The 12,901-nt window shown below is 49.4% G+C and overlaps 1 protein-coding gene across 4 annotated transcripts in view; it reads left to right on the top strand.

Moving 5' to 3' along the window:
- The window catches only part of TRAPPC9 (trafficking protein particle complex subunit 9), a 564,887-nt gene that overhangs the window by 360,895 nt on the left and 191,091 nt on the right, over window positions 1-12,901 (top strand). The gene's annotated exons all lie outside the window — the stretch shown is intronic.

The raw sequence follows: 12,901 nt of genomic DNA, 5'->3' as shown, positions 1-12,901 counted from the left end.
GAGCTAAAAATGCCACTAAAGCACTACAGCCCCAAATGCCCGGTGTGGTTTTGGCGTACAGGAGAGACGATCACTCTTCCCAGCCGTTGGAGAATGGCCTCGGCAAAGATTAATGGTTCCGCTGGACCTTTCAGCATCACCTCTCATCATTTATCACTTCTTCAGTCCTCAGAGTAATGGTCTTTCTGCCAAGACCTGCCTCGGTTTTGAATTTGTGTGAAGCATTACGGTACCTGCCCCCGGGGAGGAGGTGGCCAGGCCCGCTGCCAGCTGGCGCTGGAGTCTCCAGGCCCCGCCTGTGCGTTAGGTCGGCTCCATCGTAACCCGGGAGTCTTGGCACTCCTGCATCTCCTGCTGCTGCTGCCCCCAGTGGTAATTTCTGGAAGCGGCACAGGCTGTCACTACGGCCTTTCTCCCCTTTTCTTACTGATATCTGGCTTCTGCATCACAGCCTCTGCCGTTCTGGATGACAGTTTAAGGTGAGAAAGGCACCGCCGAGCGCGTTAGTGAGTGCTGCTGGATCCTGACCCCTCAGCCTGCACACCTCCCACCCTTGTCCTGGGGCCCAGGCATTTCCCTTCCCTGCCTTGGGGTTGAGAGTTGATTTCTCCTCCTTTCCCCCATTCCCTAAATCTAGTGGGTCACCAGATCCTGTGGCCTGCTCTCTGCCCGCCGGGCCCGTCTTTGTCATCCCTGAAATGCAAGTGCTCCGCCGCGGGTCCTGTCGGGGGTGCGTGCCCTCACAGTGCTCAGGGGAGGTGGCAAGGCCTGCGTGCCACGGCCAGGGTGTGTGCAGATGTGACCGAGACCTCCCCTTCAGCTCCTTTCGCCACATCGCAAGCCACGGCCCCTGGGGGGCGTCCAGCTAACTGTTGTTTCATGGAACCCTGCCCTGGGCGAGCTGTGTTGCCGTTTCTGTGAAGTCCTCCTGAGCGTGACTAGGCAGACTGGGTTCTTTGTGTGGGTTCCCCTGAATGCTCCTCATACTTTTTTTTTAATAGTCAAAGAGAGAGAAATGGAGAGAGAGAGAGAAAGAGAGCGCCCCAAGTGCCTGCAATGACTGGGACAGGGCCAGGATGAGCCAGGAGCTGGGAACTCAATCCCGGTTTCCCATGGGTAGCAGGGACCCATCACCTGCTGCTCCCCAGGGTACATGTCAGCAGGGGTCTGGAGTGAGGAGACAGTATTCAAGCCCGGGCACTGCACTGTGGGACAGCAGACATCCTAAGCGCTAGACCAAATGCTCACCACATTGCATGTACTTTCAGTAAATACACACCAGCTTGAGTTGGAAATACTTTGATTTGTTCTGTAAACCAACAGGTGCACATTTCAGGTGTTATGTGAGTCACTCTCTGGAGTGAGAGGTGGGTGGAACACAGTCCTCATTTAGATGACTGTTGCCTGTTTAAAGAAAAAATCATATTATGAAAGTGTCTAGCATGTGTACAAGTAAAATATGTGATGAAAATGGGTGGTGGGGAAAGAGAAGTTCTTGTGTTATGTGTGAAGTGTTACAATGTTGTTTAAGTTAGCAAATGAAAAGCCAAAAACACATACTGTAAACTGTAGAGCAACTACTTGAGCTATGGGGAATAAGCCAGAAGATATAGAATGGAATTTTAAATAATAATTAATCCATAAAAAAGGAGGAAGTCATTTCAAGAAGGAAGGAGGAAAGAACAGAGGACACTAGTCCAACAGGACAGCGACGGCAGTGTGGAAGACTTGAACCTGCTGTGTCAAGGATGCTGCGGGACTCAAACAGACTAAGCTCTGCATGTGTAAGTGGAGGTTGTCGCCTTGTGCGGGAAGGCAGAATGTCCACTGTGCTTTTCACAAGGAGCGGGCGTTCAGTATGCATAGAGCAAAAGAAAAAATGAGAGAAAAGGCGTATCACGCAAACACCAACGTGAAGAGTGTTGGCATGGGTGTGCTAATATTAAGCAGGCAGACATTGTGGGGTGGGGAAGGGAGACAGGGGAATACCGTGATTGAAGGATTGAGTCACTGCGGTAGATGACAGCCCTAAGTACAAGTGTATTTTTAACCATAATTCCAAAGTAAAGCTGATGAACTGAAGGGAGACTTAGATAACTCCATCATTATTGTCGGGTATTTCAACATTTGTCTCGGTATTTGGTAAAAGAAATAGACAAGAAGGTCCATAAAATGTAGAAAATTTGGACAGTGTATTAACCTGTGTGATCTAATTGATACTTATGGAATAGTAAATGCTTGTTTTAGAAACACAGAATGGCCTGAAATCAGTGGTCAAGTTTCTGCATCAGATAAAGAGCAATGTAGCCAGCATAAACAGAAGGAAAAATAAAGAGCAGGAATCAGTGAAACAATTTGTAAAAAGAATATATAAAATGAGTGAAATTAACTGTCGAGGTTTTGAGAATCTATGATAAAGTTAATAAATTGTAGCTAGGATGAACAGGAAAAAACAGAAAGGATTGATTACCAATACTGAACATTGAAAAAAGCATCACATGGATTCTGTAGACTTTAAAAGGATGATAAGAGAATATTGTAGAAAATAGTATTTCAATAAATACAGGAACAGTTTCGTGGGGAAAGAAAAGTCTTCCTAACAAATGATGCTGGAACAGCTGAACGTGTCTCTGAGAAGCAGGGAAGCAGTGAACAGTCACCTGAACACAGCACTGTCTCCCCTCAAACTCACGTGTGACGCGTTCTGGGCCCAACAGTACCCCTCAAGCTATATGTAAGCCTCCTCAAAGACAGCATAGCATGACATCCTCGTGGCTCTGTGGCAGAGATTCCTTAGGTGGGATCAGAAACCACTAACAGTGAAGTGCAAAGTCGACGAGGTCCGTCTCATGAGAGTTCGGAACTTGAGCTCAGGCAGCAGCAAGCTGCACGCTGGGACCAAAGGTTTGCGCTACTTTTATGCAACAGGGACCTCGTGCCTAGTGTTAGCACACATGTGAAATGTTGACATCCACACATAGTGCTTTCATAATACGCATTCTCATGAACTTTTTGAAGACCCCTCATATATGGATTTAAAAATATTTTGTACCCAAATTAGTTTTTATTTATATATATGTACACACACACACATAATTTATTTAAGAGATGGAGAGCAAGAGAGGAACAGACACATAGTTCCCATCACTTGTTTGCTCCCTCAGCAAATGCCCAGAGGAGCCAGGAGCTGGGAACATTATCCTGATCTCTCTTGTGGGTGGCAGGAATCCAGTGAATTGAGCCACCCTGGCTGCCTGTCAGGCTCTGCTTTGGTAAGCAGCTGCAGTCAGCAGCTAGAGCCAGGTATTGAACCAGGTACTGTGACATGGGAGGGGCTATCTTAACCCCTGATGTGCCCCCTGAAGGTACCCTCTAATTCTGTTTTCCATGAACTTTTTGAAGTGCCTTCGTATTCATCCTTGCAGAACTAATAGGATTTTGCAACCCTGCTGATGGGAGGGATCGGGGGTGGGTGAATGGCATTGTATTTTTGACTCTCTCATTAGAATTTGGGCCTTGTTCAAGTCTGGAGTAGGTGGAAGTCCTGTTTTTCTTTGTGACCAGTATAAACTGCACGGCTGGTGATACAGCAGAATCAGCCTGCACTCTGGGCCCTGGGTGAGTGTAGTTCATTGAAGTCGTGTGGCTGGTGTACTGTGATTTTCTTAATTTTCCATTTTGCTCAGAGGTGAGGATCTTTCTTTTTGCATCGTGCCGTGTTAGAGCTGGCCACGTCCCCAGAGATGGCCCGTTTCTACACGTTTGCATTAGGAGTGAGGCCGAGAGCTCGCTGGTGACGGGGCTGGTTTGTCGCCAGCTCAGCCTGAAGGTTAATGCAGTGTGCAGAGCCAGGTGTGTGCGGACTACGGCCGGTTTCGTGTAAGCAGGGGCCAGTAGACATGGGAGATCACTGTACTGCGGGCGTGCACAGAATGGCACATTCTTTTGTGAAATGCATGTGGGTATGGATTTTAAGTCGGTGTACCTGCTCTCGTGAATATTGACGATTTCTGCAGTTACTTATTCGTTGGGAGTGTTTACCAAGACAGTCTTCTGGAAGTCCGAAGGCAGAGTATCCAGTTTGTTCTGAGCCTTCCATGTTCCAGGGGTGTCCTGGATGTGTTGTGTTCCACGTGCCATGTAAGCTGCGGGGGCCTTTGAAGTCCTTGTAGCTACCTGCAGAGGTGAAATAGCTCACGTGTGGTGCAGGTCCGTGTGTGGAGGAGACTGAATCGTGGCTTCGTGGCAGCGGGACGGGAGATTGTGGCCACACTCCCTCTGGGCGCTGGGTTGTGCACTGCTGCGCCTCCACCCCCAGCTTTGTAAGAGCTCTGGCCCAGGGGCCGGGGTTCTTCGGCCCTGCCTAACGACGGCTGAAACTTGACCACTTCTCCTGGGCCCAGTGAGGGGAGAGTCACGTCAAACCAGAGAGGGGCAGCTTTTCCCCCGAACACCAAAGCACAGTCTAGCTGTGAGGTGGAATCTCTTCTCTTCTGTTTGAACCACTCTCCCTGCAGGGCCCACGGAGGTCTCCGTTGACTTTTATTTAGAAAATCGGTTTCCTCGGAGGTCTGCTTTTGCACAGAGCTGCTGTAACCTTGTTAGGGGCCGGATTGAAGTGGATTAGGCCGGGCCGTCCCTGTCTGAACGTTGAGCTGCCTCCCCCCCACCCCCAGGGGCAGTTTCTCTCCAGCCTATTTCAATCAGTGATCCAATCCTAGACCCTTCTCCCCTGAGCCCGGAGGAGGGGGTGGGTGCAGTGGTTACCGCTTTAGGAATAGAAGTCACGTCGCTGGCCGGCGCCATGGCTCACTTGGCTAATCCTCCGCCTGCGGCGCTGGCACCCTGGGTTCCAGTCCTGGTTGGGGTGCCAGGTACTAGTCCCAGTTGCTCCTCTTCTAGTCCAGCTCTCTGCTGTGGTCCGGGAGGGCAGCGGAGGATGGCCCAAGTGTTTGGGTCCCTGCACCCACATGAGAGACTGGGAGGAAGCACCCGGCTCCTGGCTTCGGATCGGCGCAGCGCCAGCCATGGCGACCTTTGGGGGAGTGAACCGACGGAAGGAAGACCTTTCTCTCTGTCTGTCTCTCACTGTCTGTCTGTCTGTCTGTCTGTCTCTCTCTCTCACTGTCTAACTCTGCCTTTCAAAAAAAAAAAAAAAAAGAAGAAGAAGAAGTCACGTTGAGACACTGCAACTGCTCCCTTACTTATTGGCAGAAATCTCCCCTCCCCCACGGCAGTGGGCACTCATGGGGAACCCCTTTCAAGTTGCTGTATTTTGTTTATTAAGTTGATTTCCAACTTAACATGAATTTACAGTTCTGAGGAACGCCGGGGTTCAGGCCCAGATGGACCTGGTTTTCCCTCTGCTGCCTGTGTGCACTGTGGTCTTGAGCAGGTCATCCATGTTTCCAGAAGCACCAGTTTCCCTTCCTTTTGAAACGACAGGACCACAGATCCTGGGGGTCCCAAGACCGTGGTGTTAGAAACTGCACGGGGCTGGCGCTGTGGTTAGCGGGTGAAGCCGCCACATGCAACACCAGCATCCCACGTGGGTGCCAGTTAGAGTCCTGGCTGCTCCACTTCTGATCCAGCTCCCTGCTGTGGCCTGGGAAAGCAGTAGATGACCCAAGTCCTTGGGCCCCTGTACCCACATGGGAGACCTGGAAGAAGATCCAGGCTCTTGGCTTTGGATTAGCCCAGCTCCAGCTGTTGTTGCCATTTGCGGAGTTAACCAGCAGATGGAAGACCTCTTTCTCTCTCTCTCTCTCTCTCTGCCCCTCCCTGCCTTTCAAACAAATAAATCTTTTAAATAAAAAAACCAAAACTATGTAGAGTCTCACACACTACCTGGCCCATGGTGGATCTTTGAGAATTGGTGGCAGTCACTTGGCTCCAGTGTGTGCACAGGTGTGCTGAGTTCTGGGGATGGAGGGAGGAGTCTGTCCTGTCAGGGCATCCCCAGCAACCTCCTCGGGGTGTCCCGCCTCCCTGCTGGCTCTCTGAAGGCAGGCGTGACTCACTTGTTTTGGCAGCACCTCGCCTGGTGCCTGGTGTAAACGTGGCAGTTAATACTCTGTTGAATTGTCACATAATATTACAATCAGGCAGGGAACAGTGTTGCGTGGCAGGAGCTTTAAATAAAGAGCAACTGAGCTTGCACTGATGACGTGGGAGGTGCAGCAAGAGGCCTCTGTGTAGTTAAAGGGAGAAGGATGAGGCTACCCCTTGTCTGCGAGGCATGCAGTTTCCTGGGGGTACCTGGAGGAGAGGTGGCTGACCAGCGTGGAGCTCACGTCCCCTGCTTACCCTACCTGACCCTTAACTGTACGGCAGGCACCCGAGAACAACCTCGTATTTTCACAAAAGAATTGACTGCCAGTTCATCTTAGGGTCACATCGAGCAAGATGCTAGCACCTCTCATTACTTCGTGCTCCCCAGGCGGCCCTCTGCGTGTGTGTCTGTGGAGTTGTCCTTGAGTGCCCACCAAGTGCTGGCTCCTCACCGCCTTGTGAGCACCTTCTGGGCATCGGCACCTTTCTGCTGCCAGGGGCCCCTCTGGAAAGTGACACAACCACAGTCACTTCCTCCCAGGCTCATTGCAGATTTACGTGGGGGCCATCCTGGTCAGGGCCTCGGGCTGGGCAGTGTGGCTGCACCACATGTTATGGGATCTTGTAGCCAAAGAACCAAGGTACAGGGAGGAGAAGTAGCTGAGCTGTGATTCTGTGTGGCTGCCTGAGGCTGTGCCTTGGTGGGTGTGGCCTCAGTGGGGCTTTGTGGGCCAGCCTGCCAAGTCATGGAGTGGAGAACGGGGTTTAGAGGCAGACTGACTGGTGTCATGCTGGGTGAGGCACGGAGTCTTTATCAAATGGGCTGCTTGTAGGATTGCTGCTAGGATTGGAGTAGGACACTGTGGGTGACATGCAACAGTGTAGCCTCGCCCAGGGCGGGCGTGCAGCCTGGGGTGGGAGGTTGGTACTGGCCTGCCTTCTTGTCTCCAGGCCTGGTCATTGTGGTGCAGGCCACAATCTTTTCTTTCTTTCCACTTGTTCAGAAAGTCCCGCATTCCTGGCACACGGAAGGGACTCAGCGAGTGGCTGACTGATAGTGCATCTTGATTTTATGCAGGGAAGAAAAGATTTGGAGTTAGGGGATTGGCTGTCTGGTTCCTACCTTGGACAGCGTCTTTGATGCTCTGAGCCCTGCTTGCTCTGTGTTGAAAAGGCGGGGGAGGGGTGTTGCGTAACACAAGATGTTTCCTCCCTCGCTTTTTTTCTGCCGAACACTGAAGCCGGTAGAACTTGTTGCACAGAATCTGTGCCTCATGACATGAGGAAAGTAGAAAATGAGCATGCGACACAGTGTTTTCTCGCAAAGACGCCCATTATAACCGCTCGATGCAAATTTCCCCAAATTACTTATCCATCGAAGTATGTACCCATTGCTTTGTTGCTATCATTTTAACAGTGAAATCTTAGTCTTTTGAAAATTAATAACATCTATACTCCACGTTGTTCACCTTTTCCTCTGGTCCGTTGTTGGTCTTCCTGTTGGTTTACAAACCGCGGGCTCTTCCATCAGATGGGCACACCTGGATGCTTTAGTGACTTCTGTTAGCGATTTGAGTCGTTTTTGTTCTTGCTATTTCAAAGAGTTTATCATCGAACATTCTTTAAAAACGTTTTAATTGACACACGTTGATTGCACCTGGTGATGGGGTACAGGTTTGTGTTTCAGAGCCTGTGTACCATGAGTCCTGAGCAGGTGAGGGTGACGGGCACATCCTTCAGCCTGGACACTCAGCAGTGCTCAGTCCTGGGGATATTCAGAATCTCTCTACTGCTCTTTTGAAATTGGTGGTCGTAGGGGAAGCGCTGTGGTGCAGCGAGTTAAAGCCCCAGCCTGCAATGCTGGCATTCCATATGGGCACCAGTTCTAGTCCCGGCTGCTCCACTTCCGATCCAGCTCTCTGCTGTGGCCTGGGAAAGCAGTGGAAGATGGTAAAACAAGTCCTTGGGCCCCTGCACCCACATGGGAGACCCAGAGGAAGCTCTGGATCAGCTCAGCTCTGGCCGTTGCTGTCATTAGGGGAGTGAACCAGTGGATGGAGGAACTCTCTCTTTCTGGCTCTACCTCTCTCTGTGACTCTGTCTTTCAAAGAAATAAAATACATCTTTAAAAAAAAGAAATCAATGATTGCCATCACGCGTAGTTACCCTGTTGTGCTGTGTAGAGCATTAGGAGTTAATCCTCTCTCCCAGCTGCACCCTGTGCCTGCTAACCCATCTCTCCCTGACCCTTCCTCCCTCCCACCCTACCCAGCCCCTGGGAACCAAGATTCTGCTCTGCACTTCTGTGAAACCCACTCTTTGAGGCGCCACATCTGAGTGAGAACATGTGGTGTTTGTCTTTTCATGGCCAACTTGCTCACTTAATAGCACGTCCTCCACGCCCATCCATGTTGCTGCATGTGACAGGATCGCATTCCCCTTGTTACAGCTGAGCCATATTCCATTCTGTACTGAACCATATTCCATTCTTAAACAAATGACGCTCTCTTGGCTATCTTTGTGTATGTTTACTTATTTGGAGAGACCAGTAGACAGAGATCCTAGTGTCTTGTTCATTCCCCAAATGCCTGGGGCCAGGAACTCAAACCCAGTCCCCCAGATGAGAGTGGCAGAGACTTGACCACCTGGGCCATCACCTGCTACCTCCCGGGTACGCCTTGGCAAGAAGCAGGAGTCAGGAGCAGAGCCGAGACTGGAACGCAGGCACGTGGGATGTGGGTATGCCAACGGGCATCATAATTCCTGCAGGAGACTCCTGCCCTTTACCGCATTTTCTTTATCCATCCATCCATCAGGCGTTCTTGAACATAAATCTTCGTGCACATGTAGTCATTTCATAACACATGCCCAGAATTTGTGGTTTTAATATATCCTATGGAATGCCCTGCACAATTGACAGTCCTGAGCCCGTGAGGATATTTCTCTTTCCACATCTTTGTTACTCTTTACTGTTTGCAGTTTGATGGATGTGAAATAATACCTCACCGTTCTTTGTGATTTAATTTCTTGCATTTTGAGTAAGGTGAACCATCTTTTTATGTTTATTTAACATTCACATTTCTTTTGTGTGTTCTTTCATATACATAATTGTAGCCTATTTAAAATTTTTATGAAAGTTTTATTGATGTTCAGGAACTTTTGTATGTTGTGTGTTCTAAACTTATTCTAGTTTGTCATTTGTATTTTAAAAACAATTTACATTTGCAGTTTAACACAAATTATTTTGGTGCCATTTTACTATATTTTTCATTTTTAGGTGGTAAAATTTTCATTTTGTTCTTAGCAGCTTCTTGGTTTCATATATTGTTTTGAAAAACTTTCCCTCCTCAAAGTTTCATAAATGTTACCCTTGATTTTCTGCTATGTTTATAATTTTGTACTGAAATTTTTCATCCATCTTTCATTTATGTTTTATCCATAGTGTGAGATTGTAATATAAAAATCTAAAAGTGTAAACTCTAAAGTATTACATAAATCTAGTTATCACTGTTAAAAATTAAATATTCATTATTTGTAGTATAAATAATTCTTAGAAAAGTTACAGATGATTTCTGGATCTGTGTGTGTTGTGATTGCCTTTCAAAAATGTCCAGTTTCATGCACAATTCAGCGTGCATGAATGTGCCTGTTTCCATGCAGCCACGCCAGAGTGTATCCACTTCCCTCTCCCCTTCCTTCCTGGGGCAGCAGCTCCTTTGCAGCCTGTGTGACGCCAGGCGCTGTCCTAGGTGCTGAACACACAGCAGGAAGTAAGGCTGAGTTCATGCTCTCGGACGGCTTGCATTTCCGTGGAAGAGCCAGGCAGTGGGCATAAGTACCCCCGGGGCTGTGCTCTCCACAGAGCGTGAGCACACTTGAAAATATCCTTAGAAAACAGAATTGAATGATAAGTATATTTTGGTGCAAAACAAATGTGAAATCCAGTATATGAGAGGTCTTCAAAATTTTATGTAAATATGTATTGTGAAAAAAAAACTGTGCATGGAATGTAAAAGTTTTTGGACCAAGATGAACTTACATTTTAATTCTGTGTTCCATAAATCTACTCAGGTACCCTCTTAGAGACAACAGACTTAAACATACCAGGTGACAAGTCTTACAAAGTAAAGCAGAGCTGCTGTGGGGAGAATCTACTATAGGAACAAGGCTGCAGGGTGGCATCTCATGGTTGCATGACAGTCCTGGGGTGGGGGGTGGCATCTTGTGGTTGCCACGACAGTCCTGGGGTGGGGGGTGGCATCTCATGGTTGCCACAACAGTCCTGGGGTGGGGGGTGGCATCTCATGGTTGCATGACGGTCCTGGGGTGGGGGGTGGCATCTTGTGGTTGCCACGACAGTCCTGGGGTGGGGTGTGGCATCTCATGGTTGCCACGACAGTCCTGGGGTGGGGGGTGGCATCTCATGGTTGCATGACAGTCCTGGGGTGGGGGGTGGCATCTTGTAGTTGACATGACAGTCCTGGGGTGGGGGGTGGCATCTCATGGTTGCATGACAGTCCTGGGGTGGAGGGTGGCATCTTGTGGTTGACATGACAGTCCTGGGGTTGGGGGAGGAATGCAGGAGGGCTGGTAACCAGTCCAGTCCTGGATATGCTTTGAAAGAACCATATGTAGGATGAGAATGGCTGTTTCCCAGGAGGCATGGTGGCTCCATGGCTTTTGTCCCGAGCAGTCCGGGCAACTGGAGGTGCCAAGTGCTGAGAGGGAGAAGATTGTAGGGGAAACGCGTTGTTAAATGATTTGATAATTCAATAAGTATGAAGCATGAATAAAGGTCAGACACTTTTCTAATTTACATCATTTTGTCTTCCATATGACATTTTCCCCCTGGTCCTTGCTTCCTGGGCTTCCGCCTTTGTGTGTGATAAGTCGCTGTTGCCTGTCTGTCTTGTGGCGCCCTGACAGTATCAGGTGTGCTCATAGGAAGAGCCGCACGTGGGCACCGCGGCAGCGATGTTAGCGTGCAAATGGGGTCTCTGTTGATGCCCTCCTGTAGTACTAAGGATCTAAGACTATTTTTTCATAAAATCTAAAACATTTTTTTTTCATAAGTGCATTTCTACAGGGAAAAAAATGTTCTCACCCTATCATGCTTCTAAGTCCTGGCCATCATTTTGCAGCACTGGAGACAAATTCTCTCCTCTCCTCCTGTTCTCAGATGACTGAAAATAGAAGTGTTTTCTAGATTCTGTGGTTTCAATTCAAACCCATGTCACTTTTTTTTAGCTTATTTTGGAATAATTATAGATTCACAGGAAGTTACAAAAAAAGCTGTACAGGGAATCCGTTACGCACACTGCACCCAGCCTTCCCTGCCTGGGGTATAGAATATTCCGTCTGTGGTTGGGATGCTTAGAAAGTAAATACTGAAAGGAATTCCTTTTAAGTACCAAATTAGGATGCTTTGAGATATTTTAAAGATCTGATCACATTTTTTTCCCTGAGAAACACTACGTATCTGTCACAGGTATCTGTGGGCCGGGAAGCAGCTGTGGCACAGTGAGTGCCTCCACAATGTAGGTGGTCCTCCTGAGGGTGTGCCCGTGCCCTGCTCTCCCTCCCATGTCAGTGACCTGCCCACTCCCACTGTGACTGGAGGCTTCATAACTCCGATGCCTCCAGCAGCTCTCTCCATCTCGGAATCCCCAGGAGGAGAGTCTGGGGGCAAATGGAGTAAGGGGCTCAGCCACTTCCTTCTGCAGGTTGCAGAGACTAGCCCTTGGCCAGTTCCATCCTGGTGGGGCTCTGTTACCCACAGTGGCCCTCAGCCCCCTAACCACAGCGGGAGTCAGTGGTCACACGAGGCTGTTGAGGAGACCCCCAGGGAGACGCCAAGAGTGGCAGCCCTGAGACCCACTTCCTGAGCTCAGGGGCTGGGGTCGTGTTTGAGCTCCCATCCCGTCCGAGACTGTTGTCACTCGTCAGGCAGTTCGTATGCTGCTGGATGGAAGGGAGCGTAGCAACTTGATGAGTTTGGGTCACCCCACCCCTTACGTGTTGGCTCGTGTCCCGCGAAACGATGAATACGCTCCCTGTCATGTCCAGTTATGTACATACTGTGGATGCGTGCAGGTCAGGAGGTGGTTCCCGCCTGCCATGGGCAAGGACAAGCAGGCATTCCCTCCCACTCGGTGGACAAGGACTCCAGAGTCAGTGCTCCCTGATTCTGGTGTCAGCCCATGCATACCCTGGCTGGTTCTGCGTCTACACTCAGGTCTGTCTTTAGGGGACCTGTTTTACAGCTTGTTTTTCTTTTAAAGATTTATTTATTTATTTGAAAGTCAGAGTTACAGTGAGAGGTGGAGAGAGAGAAAGAGAGAAAGAGATATCTTCCGCCTTCTGGGTCACTCAGATGGTTGCAATGGCCAGGGCTGAGCCAGGGCAAAGCCAGGAGCTTCATCCAGGTCACGTATGTGGACAGCAGGGGCCTGAGCAGTTGGGCCACCTCCTGCAGCTTTCCCATGCCATCAGCAGGGGGCTGGATGGGAAATGGAGCAGCCAGGATTTGGACCAGTATCCATATGGGATATCGTGTCTCAGACATAGGCTTTGCCTACTATGCTTCTATTCTTTTATTTAAAACTTATCTCAGGGCTGGCACTGTGGCACAGTAGGTTAATCCTCCACCTGCGGCACTGGCATCTCATATGGGCGCAGGTTCTAGTCCCGGCTGCTCCACCTCTGATTCAGCTCTCTGCTATGGCCTGGAAAAGCAGTGGAAGATGGCCCAAGTCCTAGGGCCCCTGCACCCATGTGGGAGATCCAGAAGAAACTCTTGGCTTCGGATTGGCCCAGTTAACAGCCGTTGCAGCCATTTTGGGAATGAACC

This window comes from Oryctolagus cuniculus, chromosome 6 (genome assembly GCF_051225735.1).
Source record: "Oryctolagus cuniculus isolate XC-2025 breed Fujian yellow rabbit chromosome 6, ASM5122573v1, whole genome shotgun sequence".
In the NCBI taxonomy this organism is placed as follows: Eukaryota; Metazoa; Chordata; class Mammalia; order Lagomorpha; family Leporidae; genus Oryctolagus; species Oryctolagus cuniculus.
Note: the sequence above shows the minus strand (reverse complement) of the source record. Positions and strands in the feature narration are given on the sequence as shown.